Below are 17603 nucleotides of genomic sequence, written 5' to 3'. Positions count from 1 at the left end.
TAATACTATTATTATTTTCTTACCTGCTACTAGTCTTCTCTAATTGATGGCTTCCAATTGATCACATAACTCAACTTTCTTAAACCCGAAAGAGGACTTGATGGGTGTCCCTCGTATGGAGTGTGCCTGGGAAGCTTCCCCATACAGATTCAAAGGCATGAGACTGGGAGTGCAAAATTCAGTCCCATCTGTTGTTAATTTATTATTCATTCTGTGCAAAATGGATATTAGCCCAACTGAAAGTGATGTGGTTTTTTTCCCCCTTTCATTTTGACCCTGAACCTCCCCTGTGGTTAAGAAATCCGTCCAATCTTCGTTTCACAACACCCAGCAGATACCTGACTGAGTGCCACCCGATGGAAGCCCTCCACTACACAGTGGTTCAGTGTGACAAGCAGAACGGCAGGGAGCAAAGCAGGAGGCCAGCAAGTCCATACTCAGGTGGATTTGGGGCTGGACCTTGAAGGACTCGGAGGGTTTTGTCAGGTAGAGAAGACTGGGGGGAACCTCCAGTAATGGGGGCATGTGAATAAATAAATGGGGGCATGACATTTCAGCAAGAGAGATGTTACACATCACAGTGGAGGAGCCAGAGGGGAAGGTCCAATGTAAGGGAGACCTTAGGAAAGAAAAACTGAAGGAAGTGGTGGTGCGCTGGATTGGCTGGTGCTGGAGGATGCAGGGAGGTACGTGTAGGAAGGGGAAGAGCTGCTTATCAAGCCTTTCAAAATAACATTTAGAAAGCAGAGAATATCAGCTAGATAAATTATCTAGCTAAGTCTCTAACGTGGCTCTTCCCCCACAAAACAAACCAGATATTCATGGTTTTCCCCCAAAACAAATCAGATTATTTACTTGTGATGCTACTAATGTTTAAAGAAGGCCTTAGAAATCCCCTTCGGGAATTAATTGCCTTCAGAATGTGTTACTGACCTACAGCAGAGCATCAACTAGTCTTGCTACCTTACGGGTTTCTCAGTCGCTGTGTGCCTCTATCTATGATGGAAACGTTCCATATGCATATAAGATACAGATCGTTAGAACTTAACCAGTTGCACATTTCTTTTATAAATTGGAGAATGTGGCAACTGGCTTTTGCCTATTTCCAAAAACCGAATGCAATGCACAAAGGATTTCACTTGTGGGCTCAGAAGACCAGAAGAATGTGCTGCAGGCTCTGATGGCAATCCCCGAGGGGAGACTGGCAATACGTTGGAGCAGCCACCGCCCTGGAGTCCGTGCTGGCTTCCACAGTGTCTGCTGACCCATGGACTGTGTTCTGTGCGATTTTTGTTGCTGTGAGTAGACAAGTCATTATGTGCCAGTTTATGGTCCATGGTGGCCTCTAATGCAGTCACTCACAATTAGAACCTCTTGCTAAATCACCCCTGAAGACTGGCACAACTGGGGAAGGTGGGGGGTTTCCTAGTACCATCAAAACCGAAGACAAGACAACCTACTGGTGGAATCAGCTCATTGCACACTCGGGCTTTGTTTCACAAAAACAGAGCCCTTGTGCAAAGGGAAGAAAGCCCTTCCCATGACTTGAACCAGGAAATGGACAGTGATGCTTCTCTGTGCAGTGATTCCACTTTGGAGGGGAGGCTGAACGTGTCCCCTCCACGAGCACATTCATGGGCAGTATTCTGGATTCAGAAAGAACAAAAAGCTTAGAAAGAGCTGAACAGTACACTAAGAAGGAACACACTACAGGGACACAGGTGTGATTCCTCAACGAACTGCCCAAGGTGTGCATGCGTGTGTGTTACATGTGTACATATGTGTGTTGTGTGTGTGCATGGTGTGTATGTTCCATGTGTGCATATGTGGTGTGTGTGCATATGTGGTGTGTGTGTGTGCGTGTGTGTGATGGGCGTTTGGGAGGTGTGTGATAGGTGTGAGTGGTAAGAACTGCCATTGGTTGTATTTCCTCCCTTCTTCAGAGGTCAGTAGAGACAGGAGAAAAAAATTTATCAGCTGCAGAACTTATACTTTGTTTGCTTTGTTCATTCATTTGGTTTCTTAAACCCCACATCGTATTTGTTTTTCTCTTATTTCACTTAGTGCAATACTCACTAGTTCCAGGTATATCGTTGCAGATGGCAAGATTTCATTCTTCTTTTTATGGCAGTAATATTTCACTGTGTGTCTACACCACATCTTCTTTATCCAGTCATCTGGGAACGGACACTTGAGCGGCTTCCATAGCTTGACTAGTGTAAATAATCCTGCCATAAACATAGGGGTCTGTGTGTGTTTTGAGTCACCACATTCGTTTTCTTTCTTTTGAAGAAACTATTGGTTCTTTGTTTTATTTGGAAGGAGGAGTGATTTATTCTTAACTGCCCAGCTCTTTATATTTGGGTAGCAGCAGGTTGTCTGTCATTCATATTACACATATTTCCCCACATTTGTTCTTTGTCTTTCAGCTTTATTTTTAGGCTATTGTTTGTTTTTGCCATTGGAAACTTTTCGTTGTCACAGTCGAGGTTATCAATCTTGTGATTGCTGGTTTTTAGGATGTATTTAGAAATATCTTCCACCCAAGATTACAGAAATACTTGTGCAGTCTTTGTTCTAGGTTTTATATATATAATTTTAGTTTTTACTTTACAATGTTTGTTGTATTTGGAATTTGAGTAATGAATGAAACAAGAACCCACATTTTATTTAAAACACTTCATACCAAACCTGTATTTGTCTCTCCTACTATTCATCATAGTTATAATAGCACAATTATTGATGTGATTATCTTTTGCCAATCATGGTTTTGAAATATCACCATTTTATTATGCAGTTGGGATACTTTTTAAAATGCTCTCTCCCACAAGTAGCATGCTGGGATTTTGACCAGAAATAAGATGATTTTCTAGATTATTTTGGAAGAATTTGTATTTTTACAACCATACTGAATATTATTCCAGGGTATGCCTTTTCACGTAGTCACCTATTATTTTATATTTCTTGGTCATTTTCTGCTTCTTCATATAATTCAAGTTTATTTGTGTATTTTATGTTTTTATATTTTTATAAATGATTGACTTGGGATTATATTTTAATACACTATAAGATTTGTGATTTTTGAATATCAAGATATCATGAAAACTTTTTGGACTCTCTTTTGCTTTTATTTTTCAATAATTTTCTGCTGAATCTTTGTATTATCTGCAAATAATGATAATTCTGTCTTCTTCATTCTAATATTTAAAACTCTTATTTTATTCTCTTGTCTAATTGCAATAACTATCACATAAAAGTAATGTCATAGACATTATCACCAAGGATGATATCGGCTCTTGGTTTAAGATATGTCTTGATATTAAGGAAATCATTCACTGAATCCCATTTCACAAAGAGCAATTATCAGGGGTAGACACTAAATGTTATGTTAATATCTACCTTAGGATCATATGTTTTTTCCCCCTTTGGTCAATATTGGTGTAGATTTCCTAATATTTAGCTATCTTTGCATTATTGGAATACACACTCATACTCATGCTATATTGCTATTTATTTATTTATTTTTTTTTTTAAACTCTTTTTTTTTTAATTTTTATTTATTTATGATAGTCACAGAGAGAGAGAGAGAGAGAGGCAGAGACACAGGCAGAGGGAGAAGCAGGCTCCATGCACCGGGAGCCCGATGTGGGATTCGATCCCGGGTCTCCAGGATCGCGCCCTGGGCCAAAGGCAGGCGCCAAACCCCTGCACCACCCAGGGATCCCTATATTGCTATTTAAATCTACTCCTAGATTTTATTTACTAGTACTTTATTTAGAACCTTTTAGTTTTTTAATTTTTAGAAAGACTTATTTATCTATTTTAGAGAGAGAGGGAGAGCACAAGCAGGAGGGGCAGAAGGAGAAGGAGAGAGAATCCAAAGCAGACTCTGCACTGAGCATAGAGCTCAATGTGGGTCTTGATCCCACGACCCCGAGATCACAATCTGAGCACTCAACCGACTGCATCACCCAGGTGCCCCTAGAATACTTTAAAAATCTGTTCTGATATCTTTAGTTTTCTCTTGTGCATTATCTGTTTAGAACAGAAGTATATTGGTATTTGTTAACTGACAAGAATTTCTTCTTTCTCTAACCTATAACATTTTAGATCACATAGGAATCTCTTTCCATCTAGTTTCCAGTTATGTCATACAGGATTATTCAGGGTTCTCTGTGATTGTGAAGTAGGCTTTGCCTCCAGACATTGCCCCAATGTGATAGGAAACAATGAAGAAATGGAGTGTTTGACAGGGCAGTCTCTCTCGCAACACCACATACCTTAGCAATCAGTGGTGGGCCAATGTGCTTGTGGCGGAGTGTTTTCTTATTCTTCCAGAAGTTTGTCCATGCCTCCAGAACTCATACTGGTGGGAACCTATGGAATTTCCTTCACTTGTGACCTCAGTACTGCCCTGAGGTCATGAGCTAGAGACTGGTGGTAGATCATGGAACTCTTGATTACTTCCAGATGGCATTCTATCTGGCTGCGTTCCTCAGAGTGAGTTGATGTGCCAATGGGAGATGGTTAGATTTCCAAGGGAATCTAGAAAACTTAAAAATAAACCGATAGTTTGTACTATGTTTACTCAGTGTATTTTTAGTTTCTCACTTGGAGAGGGCACTGGGGTAGCTAAGAGACAGGAGGACTATTTCAGAAGGGAGAGTGGTCCCAGCTGAAGGACCAAAATCAAGAATTCAGATTCAGAATAGTGCATCTATAAATGAAACCATGTGTCTCTTATTAAGGCCAGAACATTTCAGCTATTTCTGTGTGATCTTTACATATCAGATAATGACAGACAGGGACACTTCTCAGTCTTTTAGTTTTTGAATAGAATATGACTAGAGTGATCAAGACCTATCAAATGCTTACCCCGTGCCGGGCATGGAGCTAAGCTCTTTGTAAACAGCTTATGCTGTAGGTGTCCAACTGTCTCATCATCATCATGATCGCTATTTTAAAGATGACAAAACTGAGACTTAGTGTGGTTAAAGTCATTATCCAAGGTCACCTATGATCCAGAGCTGGGGTTCTCACCAGGGCTCTGTACTCTCAACTTGAGCTTGGAAATTTTTTTGAATATAAAGTTACATAAGTGCAGACATTTGTCTCATGCTGAGAGGAATTTCTGGATGATAAACTCAACTTCCTGTTCCCCAGTTAAGAGACCACAAACAGACGACCCCTGGGAATAAAAATCAAACACTAGCAAATACTTCTTTTTGCTTCTCAGATGTCAGGGTGACACTCTAGTGTTCTACTTTCTAAATTTCAATACGATTCCTTTTGTTTCCCAGTAAATATATTTTTAGTTTTGCTCTGATCTTAGGGTGGGTGTGAATATGTGTTTGTTCTAGGTGCTTGTATGTCAGAACAATTTATAGTACAGTTAATTTTTAAATTCCTCTGGGCCATCGGTTTAAACAGCATGCCAGCCGGCTGGAGAGTTGACAAAGAAATGAGTTCACCTCCTAGAAAACTCCTCAATGAATGACTCTTTTCTTGCTCTTAGGAATTAAATTCTCACATTCAACTTCATCTCAGGAGTAGCTTCTCTTTCATTTCCTGTGATATTTTAACCTTCCCCACCCCCGCACACTGACCAAAGCACCCCAATATGCAAATACTGTTGTGCCTTTCTGAGTCTTGCCTAGTCTTAGAAATACCCTGGAAAGCACCCCAATTGAGGGTATCACCAGCATTCTCCTTGAAGGACAGCCTGAGTAAAGCGGTGTGCCCTGTCACACGAGGGAGTGTTGGTTGTCTGTCTCTACTATTTTTTCACACTGGACCCTGCCAAGTCTCACATGTACTGGTTTCAGAAAACAGCATTGCCTTGTCGGCCGATTCAGAAACTTCAGATCAGTGGGTCATAATCTTTGCTATACATTGAAATCGTCTGGGAAGCTTTAAAAAATACTTTTGCTCAGGAGCTCCTGGGGGGCTCAATTAGTTAAGCATCTGCCTTTGGCTCAGGTCATGATCCCAGGAGACCCTGGGGTCCTGGGATAGAGCCCCATGTTGGGCTCCCTGTTCAGCAGGGAGTCTGCTTCTCCTTCTCCCTCTGTACCCTCCCACCACTCCTGCATGCTCCCTCTCTCTCAGATAAATAAATAAATCTTTAAAATAAAATACTCATGCTCAGGTCTCACATGATGGATTTAATTGGCCTAGGGTGCCACTTGGGCATTGACTTTATTTTAAAGCTCCTCAGCTAATTCTAGTGCGCAGCTGTGTTTGGAGAATTTTGCCCTCGGGTGTAGGAGCACAGCTTTAGCTATTTCCTTGTTTGGAGCAGAAGAAAAACCAGGTAAAAACCACTGCTGCTACTTTAGTTATGAGGAAGCAGAGTCCCTGTGATGCCTCAGAATCCAGTGCCTTCCATTGGCCTCCTCCCCTAGCATCTGTCTCAGAATTGTATTTTACAGAGGAAAAAATGAACTTCATCTGTTTTCACCAATAGGGAGGATGTAGCTGATATTTATTATCTATTTATCTATCTATTTATAATTGAAGTGTAGTTGACATGAAATATTACATTAGTTTCAGGATGCAGCATAGTGATTTGACGTTTATATGCATTACTAAATACCACACTAAGTGTAGCTACCACCTGTCACCATACAAAATTACTACAATATTGTTGGACTGTATCCCCATGCTGTACTTTTCACCCCCATTACTTCTTTTTTTTCCCCATTACTTCTTGTAACATGAAGTTTGTCCCGCTTAATCTCCTCCATCTGTTTTTTTTCACCTATGTTTTTAAATATAACACTTAATGTTGGATTGAGAGTCCAGGAAGCCTTCATGGCAATACATATTATACAGAGCCTGAAACTAATTCACACTGTTTTATGATAATCAAGGTATTTTAGTTCTTGGGGAAGAAGTTTATGGATGATTATAACTCTTTGGTAGATGTGTATCCCCTTCACTGGCACTTTCATTCTGGGTCACAAACGTGCAAATCTTCCCTGGGCTTTAAAACATTTCCCTTTTCTTTGCTTCTTTTTCAATCCACCATACCACTTTCTCGCATCCTCTCACTGCTGAATTCTTCAAGAGCACAACCTATACTTTCCACTCTTTTCCAAACATCGGTAAATCTAGCATGGAACTGCACTCAGAAAGGAGATCAAGGTTTGGGGACTCAAATCCAAATCCAGTAGCTTCTCATTCTTCATTTTGCTTGACTTGTAGTGACTTAACACCTCTTAGCTTTAATTTTTATTTTTTTAATTTATTTTGAGAGAGAGAGAGAGAGAGATAACTTGAGCAGGAGGAGGGGCAGAAGGAGAGAGAGAGAATCTCAAGCAGACTCTGTGCTGAGCACGGAGCTGGACAGAGCTTGACCCTGAGATCATGACCTCAGCCAAAATCAAGAGTCAGAAGCTCAACTGACTGAGCCATCCAGGTGCCCCTACTTAACACTTTTTAAAATTCTATGAAGCAATGGTGATGAAAATACTGAACTTGACACAAAAATCTATACATGGATCAGAGAAACGTACTTGAGTCCAGAAATAAACTTGAGAGCGTGCGGATAGTAAATATAGGACAAAGCTGGACATCAAATTAAGCAGAAAGAGAATCCATCTATTTCATTAGTGGTCTGGCTGTGCATCATGAGGAAAGGGGGTGGACATATTCCTCATGTATCACATATAAAAAGTGTATCTCGGATTAGTTTTACATGTGATAAAAAGCAAATTTAGGAGAATATAGTGTAAACCGGAAGAAGGGAGAATTCTTAAGCAAATCAGAATACTCCGAATTTATAAAGGAAAACATAGATATGGTTGGCTACATTAATTTTTTTTATGAAGTCAAAGTCAAAGACTCATGGCAGATTGGGAAAAATACTAGTAATACACGTGATAGAGATTTAATGTCCCCATATATAAAGAGCGCCTACAGATTGATAGAAAAGAACCAAGTCAAATTTTAGATGGGAAAGGACACAATGAGGCTATTCTAGAAGAGGCAATGAAATATCCAATAAATGTGGAAGATAGAGTAACACAAATTAATGCAATTAGGAGATACCATTATTCACTGAGATTGACTTTTCTTACTGAAAATGAGGAATTCAGAAAACACCTGATTCCTCCTGTTCTCGACAGAGCACTCGAAGTGCTGCAATTCTGGGTGCATCTGGTATGTAGGGGTGTCCTCATGTTTATACAATGCAGGTATTTCTTATTAACCTACGAGCTGAAAGGAGTCAGGAAATTAGACTATTTAGCCTCAGGCTTTCTCATGCCAGGGAGGACCTTCTCTCCTGCTGTTAGTAGGCCTCTCTACTGGCAGTTGGGCTGGTAGATCAAGGGCTCTGCCAAGGGAGGTGGGACAAGTAAGGTTTAGGGCTTGAGCTCTGGGGTCTCTCTACCCACTTGCTGGTTGGCTGGCCTTGGATGATTAACTTATATTTAATTCCCTCATCCAAAAGATAAAAGGAAAAAAAAAAAAAAGATAAAAGGTAGGGGGATGGCAACAGCAGAGCTCCAAAGGGTGGTTTTGAGGATTAAATCATACAATCCCTACTTCTGGCATATACTAAATGCTCATGAAATGCCAGATACTGTATTAATTTTTCATCATCATCATCATCCATGAAAGAGGGCTGATGAACTTTCAGGATCATTTCTGCCAGCACTCAACAAAGTAGCATAACAATGGTTGCTCTCTCCTTCTTGAGAACTTTCTGCTCATGATTTTCCTACAGACCAAACACATGCTGGCTCATAAGGGGGTAATCACAGATCTATTAATAAAGAGAAGATTTGCTGTTACAGAGGACGAACTGAGACTTTCTTCAGTTGACTCATTCCTCTTATATAACATAAGGGGCAAGTCCTTACCACCTCCACAAAGAAGGTCTTCCACACAGAGTCCTCTTTTCCTTAAAGAACGCTTCGTTCTTCCTCCTTCCCTCTATAGTCTCTGTGAGGTCCCCACAGTTCCTAGTCCCCACTCAGTTTTCTTGGAAAATTCAACCTCGTTTCAGGAGAGATAGAAGTCATAGCCCTGAGGATCTTCAAAATGCCCCTGTGGCATCACCTAGATGCTAGGGCGGGCATCCTCTGCTCATGCTTTGCCAGCTTCGAAGGGAGGAGGGGATCTGGCCTATCAGGGCAGCAGATGGAGAGCTCCCATCTTCTTGGATTAACTTCCCTCCAACAAGAGCCACGGCTCATTCGGAGTCGCAGTTCTCTAAGCAGCAAAGGTACTTCATTCATCTAGCCCAAGGGTTAGCAAACTTTTTAATTAAAAAAATCATGATCTGTTTCTGGGCTAATTCTTTCTCTCTCCCTTGAGAGTATCCCTGATGATATTCCTGTAGTTTTATGATATATATCAGTAGAGAATAGAGCTAGTTTCCTCTTCAGTGCTTTTGTTTTTCCAAATTGTGCAGCTATTTATGGGAGAATTTCAGCTTAACCCTTCCTATACTTATCTAGATCCTTCTTCTCTGCATGAGACTCTAGAGAGGCAAAGCACTCAGGTTCCCAACCTCCTTTGTTGCTCCGGGTGGACAGAGCAAACAGTTCTAGTTAATCAGGCTGAAATGAGGTCTCCTATGGGACTTTCTGGGAAATCTTTTACTTTGCTGATAAAGGGCACAATTGGGACCATTGCCTCTCCTTTCCCTTTCTTCTTCTCTTGAGAGCAGATGTGTGGCAGCCATTTTGACTGTAAGCATCATTTTGTCAAGAAGTACAGTTAAGCAAGGGGCCTTTGTACAGCTCTGTGGAAGGAGAGGGCTATTTCTTTTTAAAAGATTTTTTATCTTTAAGTAATCTCTACACCCACTGTAGGGCTTGGACTCACAACCCCGAGATCAAGAGTCACATGCTCTATCAAATGAGCCAGTCAGGCACCCCTGAGATATTTTAGATTTTTTTTTTTCTCTAGAGCTGTGGGGGAGAATTAGGCAAAATGTGGCCAAACCCCAGAGAGTGAGTTTCATTAACTCATCCACTTTACAAGGCTTGGTTGAGTCTTTCCTGTGTGATGTTTGTGGGTACAAAAAATGATGTCTTTAGGGTGACTGGCTGGCTTGGTCAGAAGAACATGTGACTGTTGATCTCACAGTCATGAGTTCGAGCCCTACATTGGGTATAGAGATTACTCACATAAATAACTTTTAAAAAGTGATCTTATTGTCTAAGGTTGACGGGTGCAGGGCACAGAAAGGAGCCAGAAATCAACCCGTATGATGGTCTCTATTTTCCACTTGAGCGAATAAATCTGGGCAATAGACACCTGCCTCCCATGGACTCTATAAGAGCAATTTCCCAGCACAATTGTGTCCACCCAATCTCTACCTTCCCAGGATGACTTTTACTATCTCAAATTGCCTTGTGTAGAGAATATTCTCTTCCAGTAAGCCTGGACAACCTACTGGGGAGCAGGTGGCACAGGAACCATGCTTGAAGCCAGTGCTAAACGGGGGCCCGAGATAGGCTAAGGGTACAACGATGACATGAATAGCAGGCACTCTTGAGTGTATGCTTTGAATTCAGGAGGGATGAGGCCTTTTGAGGCTGGGGGGATTGGAGACAAGTTCACAACTAAAGTGGCATCTGTTCTCCCATTCTAGGAGTTACGGCTCACGGTCCACAGACTTAAGCAATTCACCCAAAGCAGAAGCAAAACAGGCTTTTGTGGGGAAAGTGGAAAGTGGCTGGTAGGTGTTCTTCATACCACAGATATGCTGGGAGTCCTCCTGGAGTGGCAGCTGGTAGGGAACAGTGGTTTGTCAAAGTGATTAGCAAAGTTGCTTACAAGCCAAGACTGTGAGTCATCCTCATTGGAGCCTGGTGTCCCAGAAAAGACTGAATCATGTACTTCCCTTCCTTGTCACCAGAACTCTGACCTCCCTTTGGAGGTTTTCTGAGGACATCTGACACCAGGACCCATTGAGGTGTGAAGGGACAGTCTGGACTCGTAAGTTTGGAATGTTGAAGCCTGAACTTGCTCTGGGGTAGAAAGTTCTGGTACTGGACAAGATAATCTATTGAAGGAAGTGGTTGTCTTTGTTTTCTTTGTATATTACTCAGCATTTCAGCAGGTGTCCAAGTCTTCAAGCTCCCTTGCCCCAGGGCCTAGAGAAGAAGGGCAGGCCATCTCCCTTCCTGACTTTCTCCCCTTTCTCCTGGGGGATTTGAGTATATATGATTTGAGGGAAAGGAACTGAGAGTGGGTTTGAGGGGTAAAGTTTCCAGGAGTGAAAGTGCAAAGACTTTTCCCCAAGAGAAGGAACAGATGTCTGCAGTTTTTGTAAGTACAGGTTCCCCCGCTATCCAAAAGTAGGGCGTTCCCATGAAAACTTTCCAAAGCTGAAATGGGGTAAAGGGAAGAAGTATTACCGTGAATTTATAGGAAAACACTTTTGAGCATTCCTGGACCCCCAAAATAATCACTCTTAGGCTTTTCTGATACCTGAGGCCCCTCTTGCTAATGGATGCACAGAGTAAATGGAGACCAAGCACAGTTGCTCCCAGCCGCAGCCCAGAGCTCTGTATCCCCCCCTTCCCCCCCCCCCATGCTGAGATCCTCCTGGGGAAGGAGCTTGGCCAGGCCGCTCACTGCTCAGAGTGTGCACTGCCTCTATACAGGCTCCCCTGCAACACAAACACTGAACACTATTTTTGCTTTTTGCCTTTATGCACGAAATTTGAAAGTCCTGCTTTAGATAAAAAGGTACTAAGGGAGGTCTTTCATAAAAGCAAAATGGCCTAATATGACCTTTCGAAAAGCAGGGGATACCTGTCATGGTGCTCTGGGGTCCATCCTCCACAGAACCTCAGGAAGATGACAGGCCACCCAGAGGCACCAACTCCATGGTAAGTACAGGAAAGTCCTCCTGGATTCTGGGGACCAGGGCTCTCAGCCCTGGCAAAGAGCCACCCAACTTCAAGGACCTACGTAAGGTTGGCCTATGGGGATCTTGCTAGACATCATGTTGATAAGGGGTTGGTCCTTGCGTCTAAATCTGGCCCACCATCTGTTTTTGTGTGACCTGTTAGCTAAGAATGGTTGCCTATTATTGTCTGCGGCTGCTTTCAAGCAATAATGGTGGAGTTTAGTAGTTATGACAGAGACCCATCGGGCCCACCAAACCTGAAATATTTACTACCTGGTCCTTTGCAGAAAAAAAAGTTGCTGGCCCTCGATGACAGAGATGCCTCCTGAGTGTTTGGCTTCACATCCCAACTCCCAATCATTAACTCTTGGAGTGGCGAAGGCAGCGGGAGGTGAGAGGCGAAGAGAACCCTCTCAATCTTTGAAATTAAATTAAATCCTGCCAGCTAAAGGGAACGGGGGCTCAGTGTCATACATACCCTGATTTTATATTAAGCAAATACAGCAATGTTGCCCTTTTTTGCACATCCAGGTTTGAGTTACAGATTCATTCCTATCATGCTTCAGCTTCTAAGACTTCTGTTTGATAATTGTAGCTGTTGTTTTATCGAATCTGTTCTGGGAGTAACATCCCTGGGTCTCCCCTATCTCTGCATATCCAAAGCTTCCCATTAGGTCCCAACTTATATGTTTGACTTCCCCTCCACTCCTGGAAGTCTTACTTTGTTTTTTCAACTTACAAATCCACCTGACAAGATTTTTCAAAAACAAATTTGCTTCCAGGTATCCTGATTGGTTTCTCCTTAGACAGTTGTACCATATTTCTTAGATTAAAAAGTTAAGATTGTGTTTTTCTCCATTCTCTCAATTCCTACGGGATAATTCTTCTTTTCTTTTTCTTCTTTCTTCTTTCTTCCTTTCTTCTTTCTTTCTTTCTTTCTTTCTTTCTTTCTTTCTTTCTTTCTTTCTTTCTTTCTTTCTTTCTTTCTTTTCTCCTCCTCCTCCTCTTCCTCCTCCTCCTCTTCCTCCTCCTCTTCTTCCTCCCCTCCTCCTCCCCCTCCTCCCCTCCTCCTCCATCCTCCTCCTCCTCCTCCTCCTCCTCCTCCTCCTCCTTCTTCTTCTTCTTCTTCTTCTTCTTCTTCTTCTTCTTCTTCTTCTTCTTCTTCTTCTTCTTTCTTCCTTTCTTAATTTTATTTATTTGAGAGAAAGAGAGACAAAGAGAGAGAGCACATGAGCAGGGAAGAGGGGCAGAGGGAGAGGGAGAAGCAGACTCCCAGATGAACAGGAAGCCTAATGTGGGCCTTGATCCCAAGACCTGGAAACCATGGCCTGAGCTGAAGACAGACACTTAACCATCTGAGCCACCCAGAACCCCTCACTACTGGGTTCTGATGCACAATCACATCATGGTAATTTGCCTACATTCCTTGTTCGTTTCCTTGAGTCCAGGGGCTGAGTCTTGGGCAGCTAAACCGGATCGGACAGGAATCAGCTTGATCCAGGTTCAAATTCTGACTCCTCTACTAGCCTGTACAACCACGGACATATCATCAACACTGTTGGGCTTTAGTTTCATCATCCAAAATATTCTGGTAATCCCGTCTGTGCCTCCAGAGATGTGAGAATTAAATATGATCGTGCCATAAAAGTGCTTTTTAGGAATCCGTGCTCTCAGTACCCTTTGCAGTCCAACTCTGAGCCTGGAGTGCAGTTGGTGAAATCACTGACTTGCATTATCTGTGGCGATCAACCTGGGGGCAAGATAAGGCCCTGGTTTAGGAAACAGGCACTTGACACCAACATTTCCTCTTTCTTCAGGAGAGTTGTGACTCATCCTGAGAATCTGTAGTATTCCTTTGATCCCCACCTCACCCCTCACATGATCATTGTTGTGCTGGGAATGCCCAGGAGGGGAAGAGAGGAGAGCTTGGATTGGATTCGATGGGTGAAACCGGAATGCCAGGGTGAGGTGGAGGGCAGAGGCCCCAATGCTTTGCTGGTGCTGCAGACTGGTGTGCAGCCCACCCTTGGGGCTTTCTGGGGGAGGGGGATCTGGCCTCGGATGCCTGGTCACCAGTGCCATGAAGGATCACGTGACTTTGCAGGAGACTTCTCTGCTCCAGTTGGGCCCTGGCTTTTGGGGCTTTTGTAATCTCATTGGAAATGGAGCCAACTGTCCCGGAGAGGACAAACAAATCTCAGGATGTACATCCTGCAGAGATAGGATAATTAAAGATTCCAAATCCTCTTGATTTATTTATTTTAAATAACCAAGATATTGTTTGTACTTCTTCCCGTGAAACATGCTCTGTGTACTTATTTTGATCATTTCCTTCATCCATGTGGTTGGTCTAATCCTCAGAGCCTGCTCCAGCTAAGGGGCATTGCATCTGTCAAAAGGGGGTGGGAATCAGAGTTTAGGGAATCAGGAATTCTGTTCTCTGGCACCTGCTCTAATCCACCTTTTCCACTCATTACTATCCCTTTACACAATGAACGACTCTCAAATAGAGGCTTTGTCTGCCTGTGGGACAGCTGGGAGGGAGTCCTGAGGGAGGTATGTTGACAGGAGCCAGGCTGGCTCGGCACCAGTTCCTGGTCTAAGACCACTTATGGGAAGTCATTTTGATGTGAGGACAGACCAGTCCAGGGAGGAGCCTTCCATTTTCTGTGCCCGCACTGTCACTACCCGGGTCTCCCTGCTTCTTACGTGTTTGACAGACTGTGTACCTGGTGGTCTTCTGCCCAGACTCTCATGGCTGAGGCAAATCCACTCTCAGGAAAACTTTGTTCTGCTCCATCTTCTGCCTTCTGAAGGACCATAATACGTGGTTGTCCCCCCTCCAGCCCATCAAATCTCTCCTTGATGGGAGACTCCCTATCAGCCTTAAAATATGTTCTTTTTCTCCATGCCCCAAAACAAACCCCCTAAACAACCCTCCTAAGACCCTATGGCCTTCTTTAGAATCAACCCACTTCTCTTCTCTTCTTTTAACTGGACTTCTTGACATTGACCCTCATGTCTCCACCCCCCTCACCTCCATTCCATTCCACCTGCAACCCACAGCAACCTAGCCTCCACTGGAGCTGCTCTCGTGAAGCTGGCCTATTCACCCTCAGCTTGTTTGATCTCTGTTGGCACCTCTCCTTTTCTTGAAACATGCTTTCACTGGCCTCTGTGATGTCTCACAATCCTGGGTTTTTTCTTAAGTTTCTGATCACTTTTTCTTAGCCTTCTTGTCAATGACTCCTCCATCCAGTCGGTTCTGTTGGAGTTCTTTACAGCTCTGTCCTATAACCTTTTCTCATCTAATACTCATTTCTCAAGAAGTTGCATCTACTTCTTTGGCTTCAAATAGCCTCAGAGAGGAGCCCTTGGGTGGTGAAGTGAAGCATCTGCTTTCAGGTCAGGTCATGATACTGGGGTCCTGGGATGGAGCCTCATGTTGGGCTCCCTGCTCAGTGGGTTGGCTTCTCTTTCTGCCCCCACCACCTGGTGCTCTCTTGTGCACACTATCTTGCTCTCTCAAATAAATAATTAATAAATAAAATCTTTATTAAAAATAGCATAAGAGAGCTCAATCCTTATAGCAGAATGGCCCCACCACAGTACTGGAGCTTTTGGCTTTGATGTGCAAGACCAAGTTGGGTCAGGATAGGCCCAGAGAAGAGGGAAGATGGGATTTCAACCCATAGAATCACTAAAAAAGCAGCCTAGTCAAATATCTTTCCTCATCTAAGAAAGTCACTCATTGGGTCAGTCAAGATGAATCAGACCTCAATGCATCAGTGAGCCTGGGGATCTCTGATTGGCCTGAAGGCCTCTCAGTCCAGCACCCCTCAGTCTGCTAGGTTAGCCTTAGCTCTTAAAGATACATTATCTGTATAATTCCATTTCTATGATATCCAGAATAGGCAAATCCATAAAGTCAGAATAGATTGGTGGTTGCCAGTCTAGGAGGAGGGGAGAATGAGGAGTGGTTGCTTAATGGATTTGAGGTTTCCTATTGGGATGATAAAAATAATCAGCAACTAGACAGTAGTGGAGGTTGCACAACACTGCAAGTGTACTACCTGTCATTAATGGTCTTAAAATATAAATATCTGGGTTTTTCTCCAGAAGAGGAACCACTGCTACTGAGCCGAGCCACGTAGGCCGTGGACGCTTTCATGGTCAGTTGTGACTATTAGATAAGGAACTGTAAAATGGAAAGGACTCTTACCACCAAAGTGACTGGAAACCACCCAGGCCTCTAAGATAGTGTACAGAATGTGCTATTTCGCAAGATAACCAGAAGATTTCTAAACTGTGTCAGCTAACGGTACCCTGCAGCACACATACCTTTAGAGTAGAACATAGGTAGGAAACTAAATGATACACCCCCCCCCCCCCACCTTCAAATCCATTTCTCTGTGACTGTGATGAAGTCAGATTGGATGTTTTGGTGGAGCATTCTGGTAGCTTGAACTGAGGCTGCAGAAGGAGGCTGACTTAGCAATATTTAAGGCTTTGAGCTAGCAGGACCCTGTAACCATTTGGATCGTCTAGAATTACCCTTGGCAAGAGAAGTGAGTGAACATGACCCTCCAGATGTTGTCTTATTGTATTTCTCACAACAACCCTATGAGGGGACCCAGTGGAACCAAGGTTTGAACCCGTAGAGTCTGCTAAATCCTACTGCGTCTGTGAGCCCATGGGAGCCCTTGAATCAGAAAGGGAGGGGCTGGCTGGGGCAGGAAGCTGCTGGTGCCCCAGGGGTTCTGCTTACCATGGCTCAGCCAACATCTGTGATTTCTCTCACTGTGCCTACAGTCTGTGCGGGAGACGTGGCCTACGCCCTTATCGAGCAACCTTCTTCAGCCTTGACATTTCATCTTTCCTGCAGATAACAAAACGAGAGAACCATGCTGCTGAGGGAAAGCTCTAGAGTTGGCTGGCTTGTCAAGTTTCTCCTCACATTTGCCATCCCCACTTCATTTCCTGACTTGTAAACAGGCGGGATGAGAGCAGGTGACTGATGAGTTTGATAACCAGCGAGCTCTGCTGTGCTCAGCGTATCCTGTTATTGTGAATCTCAAGTCCTGCTTTGGCATCAGCTGTCCTATTTTCCCTCTTTTTTTTTTTTTTTTTTTCTGGCTGACTCAGAAGATCCTGAACCTTGGAATCAGCACTGGATTCAAATTCTAGTTCTAACAACTGAACTTCAGTTTCCATTTTGCCTGAAAATAAATAGAAATATTAAGCTCAGAGTCTTTTTCTTTTTGGGTCTTTTTGGGATGTGGGTCTTGAACTCATGACCCCAAGATCAAGACCTGAGTGTCAAGATCAAGAACCTGACATTTAACTGACGGGGCCACCCAGGGGCCCCTCAGAGTCATTTTTGAAGGTTGTATGAGATCACAGGAAAGGGCCCAGCTCTTTTCCTGACTTTTAGTAAGCATTCAAGGAATTATCTTGCTTCTCTTCCCCACACCCCTTTGCCCCTCATCGCACCCCCAACTGTTGTAGTTTTAGCACAGAACCCAGCCTAAGCATTCGACCATGGGACAGTCTCCGTATGTCATGGTGCTCAGAGTTCAGGGAGCAGGATAAGCATGGGAAGTCTGGTAAGTCATGAAGAACACAACTCAGCTGGACACGGAGGAGGCAGGCCCCCGGCTCTCCCTCACTGATTGGAGCAGGAAGGTTGCGGAGCTCAAAGCACATTCCCGCCTTTTCTCTCCTCTCT

The 17603-nt window shown here is 43.3% G+C and overlaps 1 protein-coding gene and 1 long non-coding RNA gene across 4 annotated transcripts in view; one reads left to right on the top strand and one right to left on the bottom strand.

The window, feature by feature from the left end:
• The window catches only part of SUSD1 (sushi domain containing 1), a 165543-nt gene extending 148426 nt beyond the window's left edge, over positions 1–17117 (top strand). For all 3 annotated transcript variants that reach the window (XR_007401010.1, XR_007401008.1, XR_007401005.1), the window contains one exon: positions 16761–17117. The gene's annotated coding sequence lies outside the window, so the exon portion shown is untranslated. The remainder of the gene's footprint in view (positions 1–16760) is intronic.
• Positions 1090–4395, bottom strand: LOC125752169 (uncharacterized). Its single transcript, XR_007401025.1, has 3 exons — positions 4281–4395; positions 2077–2228; positions 1090–1296 (listed from the first exon to the last, which is right to left on the bottom strand). It is a non-coding gene; the product is annotated as an uncharacterized LOC125752169 (long non-coding RNA).
• Positions 17118–17603: the final 486 nt, after the last annotated feature.

Source organism: Canis lupus, chromosome 11, assembly GCF_003254725.2.
Source record: "Canis lupus dingo isolate Sandy chromosome 11, ASM325472v2, whole genome shotgun sequence".
NCBI classification, from domain to species: Eukaryota; Metazoa; Chordata; class Mammalia; order Carnivora; family Canidae; genus Canis; species Canis lupus.
This window is presented reverse-complemented; position numbering and strand designations above follow the sequence as displayed.